A 13252-nucleotide genomic window follows, 5' to 3' on the forward strand; every position below is an offset into this window, starting at 1 on the left:
AAAAAATATATTTAAACACTATAAACACAATTATATTTTCAGTGGAGAGTAGCTCTGTAAGTATCGCTAAGAAAACACATGGTTATGAGAATGGCTTCAACATATGTCTATTCATAACATTTAATTTTTAGTATCATAGACATTATTTAATACTTTCTCATAATATTGCCAAGTGGTAGGGAAAATAAACATTTGTTCAGATCATAAAAAGGCCCAGGAAATGCCTGGTGTTGTTAATCTGAAAGTCAAGTCTCCTGATTCTTACAGTTACTATTGCACAAAAATTCCGATTCATCATGACACTCAAAATGATGATACTGCCGGTTATATAAAATCTTCAGCAGTTATTGCTAAGCTGTTACTGCTCTGAAAGCTCATTCTTAGTATCTCCTGATCTTCCTCCTTCCTTATTCACCTATAATTGTGGGAGATTTAGGTTCTTTTTCTCTCAGTCCACATTCTCTCGTCAGTGAGCTTTGAATTCGCTAGGCTAATAATTCTAAGATTTATAGCCCAAGTTTTATTTTCTGAGCTGAAGATCCACATATCCAACTCTCTGCTTGACCATACCTATGGTCTCCTCTAGCTCATAGGCATTCAAAATTTAGCATGTAAAACAGCGAACTTAGGACCCTCTCTCAAAAGTGAGATCTTCCAGCATTCCTCAACTCAATAAATCCACACAACATCCTCTTGGTGCTCTTTACAAAATCTAGAATGCATCCTCCTTACATTCCTGTCTCAAATTTCTTTTTCACACCAAGTGGCCAAGTCCTTTCAATGCATTTCCAAAGTATATTTGGATCCATCTATATCTATTCTTAATGCTCCCAATTATCGATTCTTGCTTGCTCATCTGTTAAGAGCTCCCTAGTTGACACTAGACACAGACCCACCATTCTCTACATCACAGCCAAACTGACCTTGAGGAAACCCAGCCCGACCTTCCCTGACTTTCCACATGAAGAGATGGTTGCCTGTTTCACAGTCTCACAGTGCCTTATACTTGTCCTTTAAAGTACTGGCCACAAGTTCATTTAAGTGATTGTTCATACAATGATCTGTTTCTCTCACAAGACTCTAAGGACAATAGTAAAATCTATGTCTTATTCATCATGGCATGTGCCTATTAATGTCTGAGTAAAAAATAAAATTCATCTAAGGAAATCAATTAACTCTAATAAAAGCTGTTGGGTAAAGGCAGTAATTTTCAAATGATTTTGCAAATATTTATGATTAATTGATCATCTATTAAATGACTTAAATGGCTTGAAAAAATGAGAAGTCTAGTATACTATATATTCAAACAAACCTGAAATCACCTTCATTTCAAAAGAAACATTCTATTGTTATCCAATTTAAAAATAATTAGGATTCATTTTTATAATATGACCTTTTTATTTAAAAGTCAAGGCTACTATTAAACTAAAACATTAGATGTGCTTGTGATGACCTATTTTATTTATCATGTATATATTCAATTTTTTTCATAGAAACTAAATTTTCATAATGTTGTAAAGCATAATTTTACTATCTAATTTATTTTGACTAGAAAAAGGTTAGAAACATTTTAATTTCTTCATTCAGATAGGTTTCATTTGACTAAAGTTTTCAGAATTTAGTATAAATTGTTGAAAGTAATTTTCTAAAAACATTAGTACAAAAAATTCTGCACATATCACCAATCCACAGTATTCCCTATAAATCTTTCTGACTCTTCCATAAAACACCAATAAAGTGTAGGTATTTATAATTTTCAATTCTTTTATCAATTTTGGAAAAATTTAATATTACAGGGACATATGGAGCCTATATTTTATTGATTTAGGCAGGAATAAAATCCTAGGAATGAAAAAAATAGTTCTTTTTGTTGCTATGAACGTGTTATGTAACCAAGGAAAGTTGGCTTATTAGGCCATCATAAGGTTGGTAAATTCCTAATGTATATAAGAAAATAAATGCTGAAAAACAAATATAATAAGTATTAATTACAATATAATTACAGGGAGTTGTGTCATTATTTACAAGAAGGACACAATCTTGGCTCTAGATTAAATGCTTCCCTCTTACCCTTAGGAAATTATTATCATTTCATGAATAGTCAAACTTATATATAACATTTTTGACATCCATCCAAATGCTGACAGCCCTTTCAGTGTTTTTAAACATGAGCCACTAAAAATACACACACCAAACATTCGTCAATGGAGTACAATTAGTTCTGAGCCACATATAATAAAAAAGTTCCACTTCCTTTACTTTCTGAAGAAGTTACATAACAAAAGTTTACATAATATAAAAATAATAAAATTGATTTAAAATGTATTCAGGAGATTGAAAAATATATATGAGAACGTTTTGTGAGCAATGTCCAAATAGTAAGATAAAGTTCACTCACATATATAACCCACTTTTATGCCTCTTGGATCTTCATGATTCTGAATTCTCCCTTCACCCTTAACCTCTGCTAACTCTAGGACCTATTGGAAATTATTTTTAATCTCCAATGGATTATTCAGTATTTGAATTATTCACGACCAATTTTTAATCCTAGCCACATTGCATTAACGTTCAGAATATTTTTGGGCTGCCCTTTATAAAATATTATTTGAAATTTACAAAGAAAAATTATATGATATTGTCATTAGTAAAGCACAGGCCAACCAACTGTAGAAAAATCATATTTTTATAATGCATTAAAATTTGGTGATGATTTATTATTTAAATTATCCAGCTCACTACTCCTCTCATTTAGTAAAGTCTAAAAATGGACTTACTTACCACATACTATGACAATTATAGATATACTGAAGCTCTAGCCTACTTAAATTAAACTTGGGTAGAGCTCAGCATTTGTCTCAGAACTCTCCCACAATTCATTCTTACTATGGTCTTGTAAATGCCATTATGCATGTATTTTACTTATTATTTTAATTAACTAAGAGTTCTAGAGGATTACTTATATATTTATTTTTAATTAAACTTACTGGGGTGAGATTGGTTAATAAAATTATATAGGTTTCAGCCCTGACCAGTGTGTCTCAGTTGTTACAGTGTCAGCCCGAGCCCTGAAGGGTCTTGGGTTCGATTCCTGGTCAAGGGCACGTACCTGGGTTGCAGGTTTGATTCCTGCCCCAGTCAAGGCATGTGTGGGAGGTAACCAATCCAATCCATGTGTTTCTCTCACATGGATGTTTCTCTCTCTCCCCCTCCCTTCCTTCCACTCTCTAAAAATCAATGGGGAAAAAAAATCCTTGAGTGAGGATTAACAAAATACAACAACAAATTATATAGGTTTCAGGTATAAAATTCTACAATACATCATCTGTATACTGTATTGTGTGTTTACTTCCCCAAGTCCAGTCTCCTTCCATGACCATTTATCCCCTCTTTACCCTCTTCTACTTCTCCCTCCCTCCTTCCCAGAGGACAGAGGATTCTTTTTTTCCCTATCTTCTACCACACACAGAAGAGACTCAATAAACACTTAGTAAATTGAAAGAAAAAGAAAACACAGTGATAGAATAATAACAGGTGGTGATGGTAGGGAATAGGTTTCTGCTGTCCATATAATCATATTCATTTTTAAAACTTGAACTTGGACTTTAATACCTTCAGTCTCCTCTTCATTCCTCATATATAGTGATCATTCCATTCCTTGATGACTAAGAGTAAACTGCCTTACAGTTAGTTCATTTAAGAATTATCATTTACGAACTATGTCATCACTTCTGTTATGAAACTTACTTAAATCTTTGACCACTACTTGAGATTTAACAGATTTATACCATTTCTCTAGTTAGAGAATCATATCTTAACTTTGTGCACATCTGCATAATGTGTACATTATTTTCTTTGATTTAATTGGCCAAAGAATAATGCCTATCCATTTCTTTCTACTTTTTCCATCCAGTTAGTCTGCTATAAAAATAGCTGTAAATTGGTTTATTCCTAAATTCCACAAACGTAAAGATTTATTGCTTTTTGGAAAGAGAAACTTGAGAATGTATTTAGAATAGTCACAATGTAAACATCTGCATGTGTCTATCAGGCTTTTTTTTTAAAGTGGAATTCTGGACAATAAAAATGTTGACCAATAGCGGAATTCATGAGACTGTTACCTCTTTGGGTTAGGATAAAAATATGCACAAACAGTCCAATCCAGCTAAGCCATTCTAAGTTCCAGTGGATACCTATTACAGAGGGTCCCATTTCACACAGCCCTCTCTGGACAATCGGCTGATTATTTAAGACAGACTAGAGCTTATCATCAGGGAAGCTCCTGTAAATATTTAACTGGGAAATTACTTAGAATTAACTGGTTCAGAACATAATTTTGAAGTGTTTAACAAATACAGCAGATGTTTAGTAGAGTTCATAGAGTAGATTAATTGCATGTGAACACATCTTCAATTGTGAAAAGAGGCAAGCTATATTCATAACTTCTCAATCAAAGAAAGGAGCTCAAGTGAACAAGGAAAGTTTCATTTTAATGTATTATTTACACTCCCTTGCCAGGAATGTTGAGGAACATATGATACCTAAAACTGACTTCAACAAAAATGTTATGCAAGTAAGTGTATTTTAACTGTTATGATTATTGCTTTAGAATATGCTTCATAGACTTGAAACATAAGATTAAGCAAAAACTGAATAAATTCTTAACATGCCACTAGGGCATTTTCTGTGTTTCAAATAGAGTATATAAAATTAAAATTGAAAACAGACTTTATCTGTTATTATAGAAAGTTTCATGCTTTAATATGAGAACAATGGGAACAAATTTTATAAGTTGGAAACATCAGGACAAACTACAAAAAGCAAATAAATAAAAATATAAAGGCATACAGTCCAGTCATGGGAAGAGATTTTCATATTAGTTCTGAGAAGTGGCATTTAAGACTTTATGCTCATAAATTAAAGGAGCAACCAGTTTTATGTTATTTCACAGAAGTATAATGACACAAGAAAGAATTTCCCTCAGGGTGTGTAAGTATTCAGAAAGAGAAATTCTATGTTATATTTCAAAAGCCTATCATTTTATCATAAGCAGTTGTCAGTGCATGCTAGGAAATAGATGTCTTTGAATAAAGAACAATAGAATCTCTTCCATATACTGAAAGAAGCCCTGCAAGCCTATCTAGCAACACTGACAAGAGAAAAATAAGAACTGTCACTAGAAAGAATACTCTATGAAATAACTGTGTGGACAGGAATGCTTCAATCATTATCATTTACAGTAAACAGGTTTCATAACTAGATGGACAATTTTACCCTACCTTTGACAATTTAAAAAATAGAGGTCATTTGTAGTGCTTTCAAAACTTAACTTCATTCTAAAGTCCTGGCAGCATTTTAAATACGAGACATAAATGAATTATGGTCCCATGTGGATGCAGGGATAGATTTTAACAATAATCTTTTTCTATGCTTTTTGAACTTAGAAATCACATTTCTTTTTGTTATATAGATTCTGAAATAGCATGTCCTTAGTCAATACTGATTCAGTCAATTAAACTAAAAGTATTATAAATTAAGTAATAGAATATATAGTCTGTAAATTTGGATTCTGTACTTTCATCTAACAATGATTTTTGCCCTTATTTGAGACATTCCACTTCATAAATTGTATATATTCTTGGTTCCTTTCCACTTTGCATATTATCTAGCATAATGGATTGCATTTAGTAGGTGTTAAATGGATGAATGACTGCTAAGATTCTGATTCTTTATACTTCCCTTGGTACTTCTGTAGTGAGAACATTAATTGTCATAACTACAGAAATTCCAATTTAGAAACTTACATTATTCATCAACAAATCCCACTTGATATCAAAGTAATTCAAGTTATAATTCTTATACTTCTATATGGAGAAGTTTGTCCTTCATTAGAGGAAGAAATACAACCTGAATTCTTTGATTTATCTCACAGTGATGAGCATTAAGTACTTAGTTTTTGAAAAACAACAACAACATGAACTGAAAGATTAAAGCATCTAATCAAACCATTTATTAATAAGAAATAGAACCAACCAAGTTACTTATAATGTTATCATTTAAAATAATGTAGTTTCACATTTGGTAATTATTCTTGATATACTTTCATTTATTTGTCATAAGTAATTTCACATTTTGGTCATTTCATGTTTGTAATTATTCTTGACTATGAAAAACTGTGTAGATTTGCTTTATTTGCTTCACCTAATAAATGAAGTCATTTGATTTCTGGGAACTCAAAGGTCTGTTGACAAGTAAAAAAAATTGATAGGCTATGGTCTGTCAAATCCACTTGTATCATGTCTTAATGATTTATGAGGGAGAATATATATGATTGATTCAGTTTTAATGATTAGTCTGATCAAGTAACAGTCTGTATTTCTGGACTGGATTTTCCACAGGTGAGTGTCCACATGGAAACATGGTTCCATTGCACAAAAAGGGAATAATCTACACATACTAGTAGGTGTTTTTAAATGTATTCTGATGTTTTCTGAGGAATAGACAGCATAATAGAAATGTAAGTCCAAATGTAATATCATCAATAACTTTCATCTTTGGGTTATGCAACAAATGACCAGAATGAAGAAAACTTAATCTAGTAATTTCAGGGTTAAAACATAACTCAATACAGAGATGTTCACACATCACATGAAAGACTCAGGTATTTAATGCAGATAACTGTAATGATGATTCATACAATATCAGGCTAAGTTACAATTGAGTAAGCTGGTGAAAACCAAACTTTTAAGAGAGGAAAATGCTGCATACTATAATAAAGAAAAATTTTCAATATTAAAAACATACATTTGAGTACTTTTTCCTATGAATTAAGACTTAACTATACAGTGCATTTTGGTAATTTGTGTACTAACTAATCAGTAAAGTAGTTGCATTATCTATTTATCAGCTTTTCATAGGTAAGTTTTTATATCGATAAAAAAGACTAACCCTTGAAAATGTTAGACTTGTCAGACTTAGTTAAATACATCTGAGGGATAACTTCTTTTTCCTTTTAAAAATCTTTATCTGAGGACATGCTTATTGAATTTAGAGAGAAAAGGACAGAGAATTTGATCTATTGTCTTCTCATATCAGGGATCGAATCTGCAACCTAGGTATGTGCCCTGACCAGAATCAAACCCCACAACCTTTCAGTGTACAGGATGATGCTCCAACCAACTGAGCCACAATGGCAAGGTCTCAGTAATGTACTGTATATTGTAGGTCAATGGACAAGTCAGTCTATATACATATTTCTTTAAACACAACCATTTAGAAATGGAGTAAAACATTTACTCTTCAGAATCACATCTACTTAATAATTGAATAACTTAAGGCTGTGTCAGAGTAACTTCAATTCAGTGCCAGTGGCATTAATAAGATTAGTTGTGATGTGTCATATTGACCCTTCAGGATGTTGTTCCTATGTCACTCTTCAATCTGCTGGGTTGGCAACACGATGTGTTTTCCAAGTAGGCAGAACTGATTTATCAAAGCCAGGAACAAACCACTTCATTTTCAACCTACCAATCAAACACTAGAAAGTTAGCATGAAAGTAAATTGCAATTAATGTTTTTATAATATTTCAATAAAATGGAGGAATCATGAAGTTATTTTCAAGCTTCTGAAAAAGAATATTGTATCAAGTGAACAAATCAAGATAATTTGAGAGTCACTGTACTAATATAAAGCTATAACAAGAATACAAACAGTAGTGAGTGAAAAGATAATACAAACAACACATAAAAAGACTTTCATATTTGCACAGAACCAAAAGGTAGAAGCCCATCATCATTTTAACAAATCCTTTGAAAACCTCCACACACTCATAATAACAAATATGGAAGAGGTTAGAGAACTGGCATTGAGTACCTGCTATTGTCAGAAATCCCACTAGTCATTTTACATAAGTGATTTTATTTAATTCTAACAACACTGAGAAATAGAATTTTCCCTTTCATAGATGAGAAAAACTTCTTAAAATAACACTGCAAATAAGAGGGGGACCTGAACTCAACTCAAGTATGTCTGACCCAAAACTCTATCCCACTTCCAATGTATTCTACTTCCACTTCCAAAGAAATATTTGGAGCATAACATTTATGTGAATATGCATCGTCATAGTGCATGAATGGAGTTCCAGCTCAATATCACCAGATTTAAAACACAGCATCATCCTTTATGTTTTTATACATAAAGGAATTAAGCCTTCCAGAATATATTAGGAAACTAAGAAGTGGTTGTAAAACAGGGTGGCATTCTATAAAAAAAAATGGAATGAAAATTCAACAGCCTGAAGGGAAGTAAAAATAGCAAAGCCCCAGAAAGCCATCTGAGGTTTAGAATAGGTGGGGAGCTGAATGGGGCAGTAGTAAGGTTAGCAGTGCTGTGGTAAACAAAAGAACAACCATTTGCTAGAATTTGTTTTAAAAGGTATACCATGCATAAGAGAATTGTTGGTGACAATTCTCCATCCATTAGTTTGCATTTCTACTTGTCTTGCGAGTCACTAACTGCTCTATGTTCTGAACTATCTTTTCCCCCTTCAGGTAGTTGTCTATCCAAAAGGGGACCTAGAAAGTTCCAACTTAATTCTGGCTCTGCCACCTAGATGCTCTTGTTGACTTGACTGACATGGTCCTAGACTAAAAAGATAATGGTCTTTTGGTTTATCACCTTGCTCACTCAGCACCCATTTGGCTAATGTGGGGGACAGAATGGGCCTCTGTAAGTTTTATTAAAATGTCCGTGTCCTTGTTGATGAATTTGGATTGCTGCCTCACATCTAGGGGAAAGATCAATTCAGAAACTTAAGGAGAAAATAATCTGGCTTTCTAAGGTGAATTTGGGTAATTTATAGGATTTGTTCAGCTGGTTGGGTCTGAGATCCTATAGGTTGGCCTCATCTACTTGCTTGGGGTCATTAATGGGAGCCCTCATTAAATGCCATATGAGACAAACTGAACAGTTTTGGTCCTAGCCTCTGTTTGTAGGGATAATCAGAATGGTTGATGGAGTAGCATACTCACAGAAGTCAAGTCAGCAACATAGAAAAGAGGGAGGAATATTGTTGGGAGACAATGGATCTTTCCAGGGTCTTTCATGTTCCTGCATGTCTTATGAGGGAGGTACTAAATGACATTTTGTTCTGAACTCTCTTTTTAAGACTGTTTCTATAGAAAAACAAAGGGCAGGTTTGCTTATTGTTCTGCATATTAAAGAGAATGTCTCCCTCTGGGGCAAAGAGAAGGTTTCCTTATAGACCATTATGAAAGAGTTGGGTTTCCTGAGCATGGAGTTCCTCAGTTGTGACACAAACATATACTGCGTGTCAGTACCTATGGATTACTCCTGAGCCCTGGCAGCAGGGCAACCAGTGCAAACAGGAAACTCGTGCTCCGGCTGCCATGAGTAATGCCTCTTCTCTCTCTGGCTCAGTCCATAAAACTGTGGCAGGCTAACCTGCAAGTAGGTTAACATTTCACACCTTTCACAGTTCTTGACACTGATAAGTCAAACCTTGCTCTATATTGGGAATATATCTGATTTAATTAAACTATTCTTTATATTTAATCTCTAACCTTTTAAAATAATGTGATGAAATAGAATTTTAAAGAAAAATTATTATTAAGAAGTACAAATTGGCAGTTACAAAGTAGTCACAGGGATGTAAAGTACAGCATAGGGAATATAGTCAATAATATTATGATAACTATGAATGGTGCCAGGTGGGTACTGAAAATATCAGGAGGGCCACTTTGTAAAGTATGTGGTTATCTAACCACTATGCTGTACACCTGAAACTAATACAAAATAATATTAAAAGTAAACTGTAATTGGAAAATTAAAAAAATATATTATTAAAGGGTATCTACTAGATCAGTGGTCAGCAAACCGCGGCTCGCGAGCCACATGCGGCTCTTTGGCCCCTTGAGTGTGGCTCTTCCACAAAATACCACGTGTGGGCGTGCACGTACAGTGCGATTGAAACTTCGTGACCCATGCGCAGAAGTCGGTTTTCGGCCTGGGCGAGTCTATTTTGAAGAAGTGGTTCTAACGCCGAGCCACCACAAAATACCACGGCCTGGGCGAGTCTATTTTGAAGAAGTGGCGTTAGAAGAAGTTTAAGTTTAAAAAATTTGGCTCTCAAAAGAAATTTCAATCGTTGTACTGTTGATATTTGGCTCTGTTGACTAATGAGTTTGCCAACCACTAGTAACTAGATCATAGATAAATTAAATTTCTTTAGGGAATGTACAAAAGGAAAGAATAGAATTTTAGAGGTGGAAATGACTTTTGAAAACTTGTTTCAACCCCTAAATATTAATAGGTGACATGACCAAGGTAAATAAATAAACAAAAATAGTTGCATATCTCAGGTCAGATTTTGGGTTTTTCACAGCCATTATTTCTTTATTTCTCAAAAGATGACTTTAATAATGGATTAAAATATAGAAAGCTTTCTGGTTATATCTGCAGTATATTGAACAGAAAGTAGGATTCTTCAAGTAAGGAGATAATTCCAGTTGCCCACAAACATCATGAATTTCAGAATGATAAAAAACAATCAGGGTAGTAAGTGACATCAGGATTGCCATTGCTGAAAACTTTTAATATAGGGGAAGGTGACTATCTACCCTAAAACCTGCTCTTTATTATGATGTTTAAGTCAGTACTCTTATATTATTCTCTACATATTTTCACTGTAGGATTTAGTGATATTTTACTTCAATAATATGTTCATCAGTGAAAAATATCTGTTTCCCCTACCTATGAAGAAGAAATGTATTGAGTAGCTACACTGCACCAACTACTTTTAATCTCTGGTGGTGCAGCTATACATAAGATACACAAGTTTGCTGTCTTCCTGGAGGTTATACTAGAAGTAAAAGACAAAACTTAAATTTAGTTTACATTTAATAGTTTATTTCAAATGAAAGAATTCTACCCGTAAAGAGACCACAATTATATAAAAGTTCTCTTTGAACATTTCTCAGCAATTACTTCATGAAAACCTCTAGGTTTATTTCTATCGACATATCTACCACTGAATATTAAGCATAATAACATACGAACACTAGTTCAAAGTTAAAAAGGGGCCAGTCCAATGATACATCTGAAAAAGGGTTATTATCCAAAATATATAAGGAACTCATACAACTTAACAGAAAGAAGACAAACAATCCAATTAAAAAATGGGCAAAGGACTAAATAGACACTTTTCCAAAGCGAACGTACAGCTGGACAAGAGACATATGAAAAAATGCTCAAAGTCACTGATCATCTGAGAGATGCAAATTAAAATTACAATGAGGTATCATCTCACACCTATCAGAATAGCTATCATCAACCAATCAGCAAATGACAAGTGCTGGCAAGGATGTGGAGAAAAAAGAACTGCTGGTGGGAATGCAGACTGGTGCAACCATTATGGAAAGCAGCATGGAGTTTCCTCAAAAAATTAAATATGGAACTGCCAGTTGACCCAGTGATCCCACTTCTAGGAATATATCCAAGAAACCCGAAATACCAATCAAAAAGAATGTATGCACCTCTATGTTCATAGCAGCACAATTTACAATAGCTAAAATCTGGAAATAGCCCAAGTGCCCATCAGTAGGTGAGTGGATAAAAAAGCTGTGGTACATTTATACCATGGAATACTATGCAGCAGTAAAAAAGAAGGCTTTCTTACTCTTTGAGACAGCATGGAGGAACCTGGAGAGTATCATGTTAAATGAAATAAATCAGTAGGAGATAGACAAGTATCACATGATCTCACTCATATGTGGAATCTAATGAACAAAATAAACTGAGGAACAGAGTGGATTCAGAGACATGGAAGCATGAACACAGTGTGAAAACTCAGAAGGAAAGTGGGGGAGGGTGGGTGGGTGGGAGGTAATCAACCAAGGCCCTTATATGCAAACTAGTGTCCTGGTGCACGAAATTCATGCACGGGTGTGTGTGGGGGGGATGTTCCTCAGCCTGGCCTGCACCCTCTCCAATCTGGGACACCTCGAAGGATGTCCTACTGCCAGTTTACAGGGATTGGGCCTAAACCGGCAGTCGGACATCCCTCTCACAATCCGGGACTGCTGGCTCCAGCTGCTCACCTGCCTGCCTGCCTGCCTGATTGCCCCTAACCACTCTGCCTGCTGGCCTGCTCGCCCCCAAATGCCCCCCCGCCAGCCTGATCACCCCCAACTGCCCCCGTGCCAGCTTGCTCACCCCCAACTGCCCCCCCCCCTGCTGGCCTGCTTGCCTCCACCTTCCCTCCCCACTGGCCTGCTTGCCCCCAACTGCCCCCTTGCTGGCCTGCTCACTCCAAACTGCCCCCCCCCCCTCCCGCTGTCCTGATCACCTCCAACTGGCCCCCACTGATGACCTGCTCATCCCCAACTGGCCCCCCTGCTGGTCTGCTTACACCCAACAGCCCCGCTCCCCCACCAGCCTGATCACCCACAACTGCTGTCCCATCCTGGCCTGATCACCCCCCAGCGACCGAAGCTCCCAGCCCCTCTTTTTTTTCAGTGCCTCCTTGAGCGGAGGCCAGGGCCCCCTGGAAGCAGGTATCTGGGATTTATTTATCTTCTATAATTGAAACTTTGTAGCCTTGAGCGGAGGCCAGGGCCGGCCAGGGCGGGCAGGAAGCTTGGCTTCCTCCTTCACCGGAGGCAACCCAAGCCTCCTGCTCACTCCAGCTCCGTGGCTGCCACCATCTTGGTTGGGTTAATTTGCATACTCGCTCCTGATTGGCTGGTGGGTATGGCTTGTGGGCATAGCAAAGGTATGGTCAATTTGCATGTTTCTCTTTTATTAGTGTAGATATGCATGGTCCATGGACACAGACAATGGGGCGGTGAGGGCCTGGGGCAGGGGATGGGGGCGGACTGGAGTGGGTAAATGGGAGAAAAAAGGAGACATGTAATACTTTCAACAATAAAATTATTTTTTAAAAATAAAAAGGGGGCCAGTCACTGTTCAAAAAATCCAGGGTCTGCGTAACTCCTAAACTACACTTCATGCATTTTTGGTTTGTTAAAACAGTTGAATAGTTAATTGGAATAAATATAATTCTTATCCTTTTAGAGAGCAATCATTTTAAAATTCCATTTTATAGATCAAAAAATTTTAAATTCTTAAATAAAGTGGAATTGAGTTAAAGTAATTTCTGTGTAGATTCATGACTTAAGTACACATTTTTATGCATATAATTTTTTTAAAAGTCTTATCTATTTTATAATTTTC

General features: G+C 35.6%; 1 protein-coding gene across 1 annotated transcript in view; it reads right to left on the reverse strand.

Annotated features, from left to right (window-relative positions):
- The window catches only part of COL19A1 (collagen type XIX alpha 1 chain), a 316298-nt gene that overhangs the window by 146055 nt on the left and 156991 nt on the right, over positions 1-13252 (reverse strand).

This window comes from Cnephaeus nilssonii (genome assembly GCF_951640355.1).
Source record: "Cnephaeus nilssonii genome assembly, chromosome: 9".
Lineage (NCBI taxonomy): Eukaryota > Metazoa > Chordata > Mammalia > Chiroptera > Vespertilionidae > Cnephaeus > Cnephaeus nilssonii.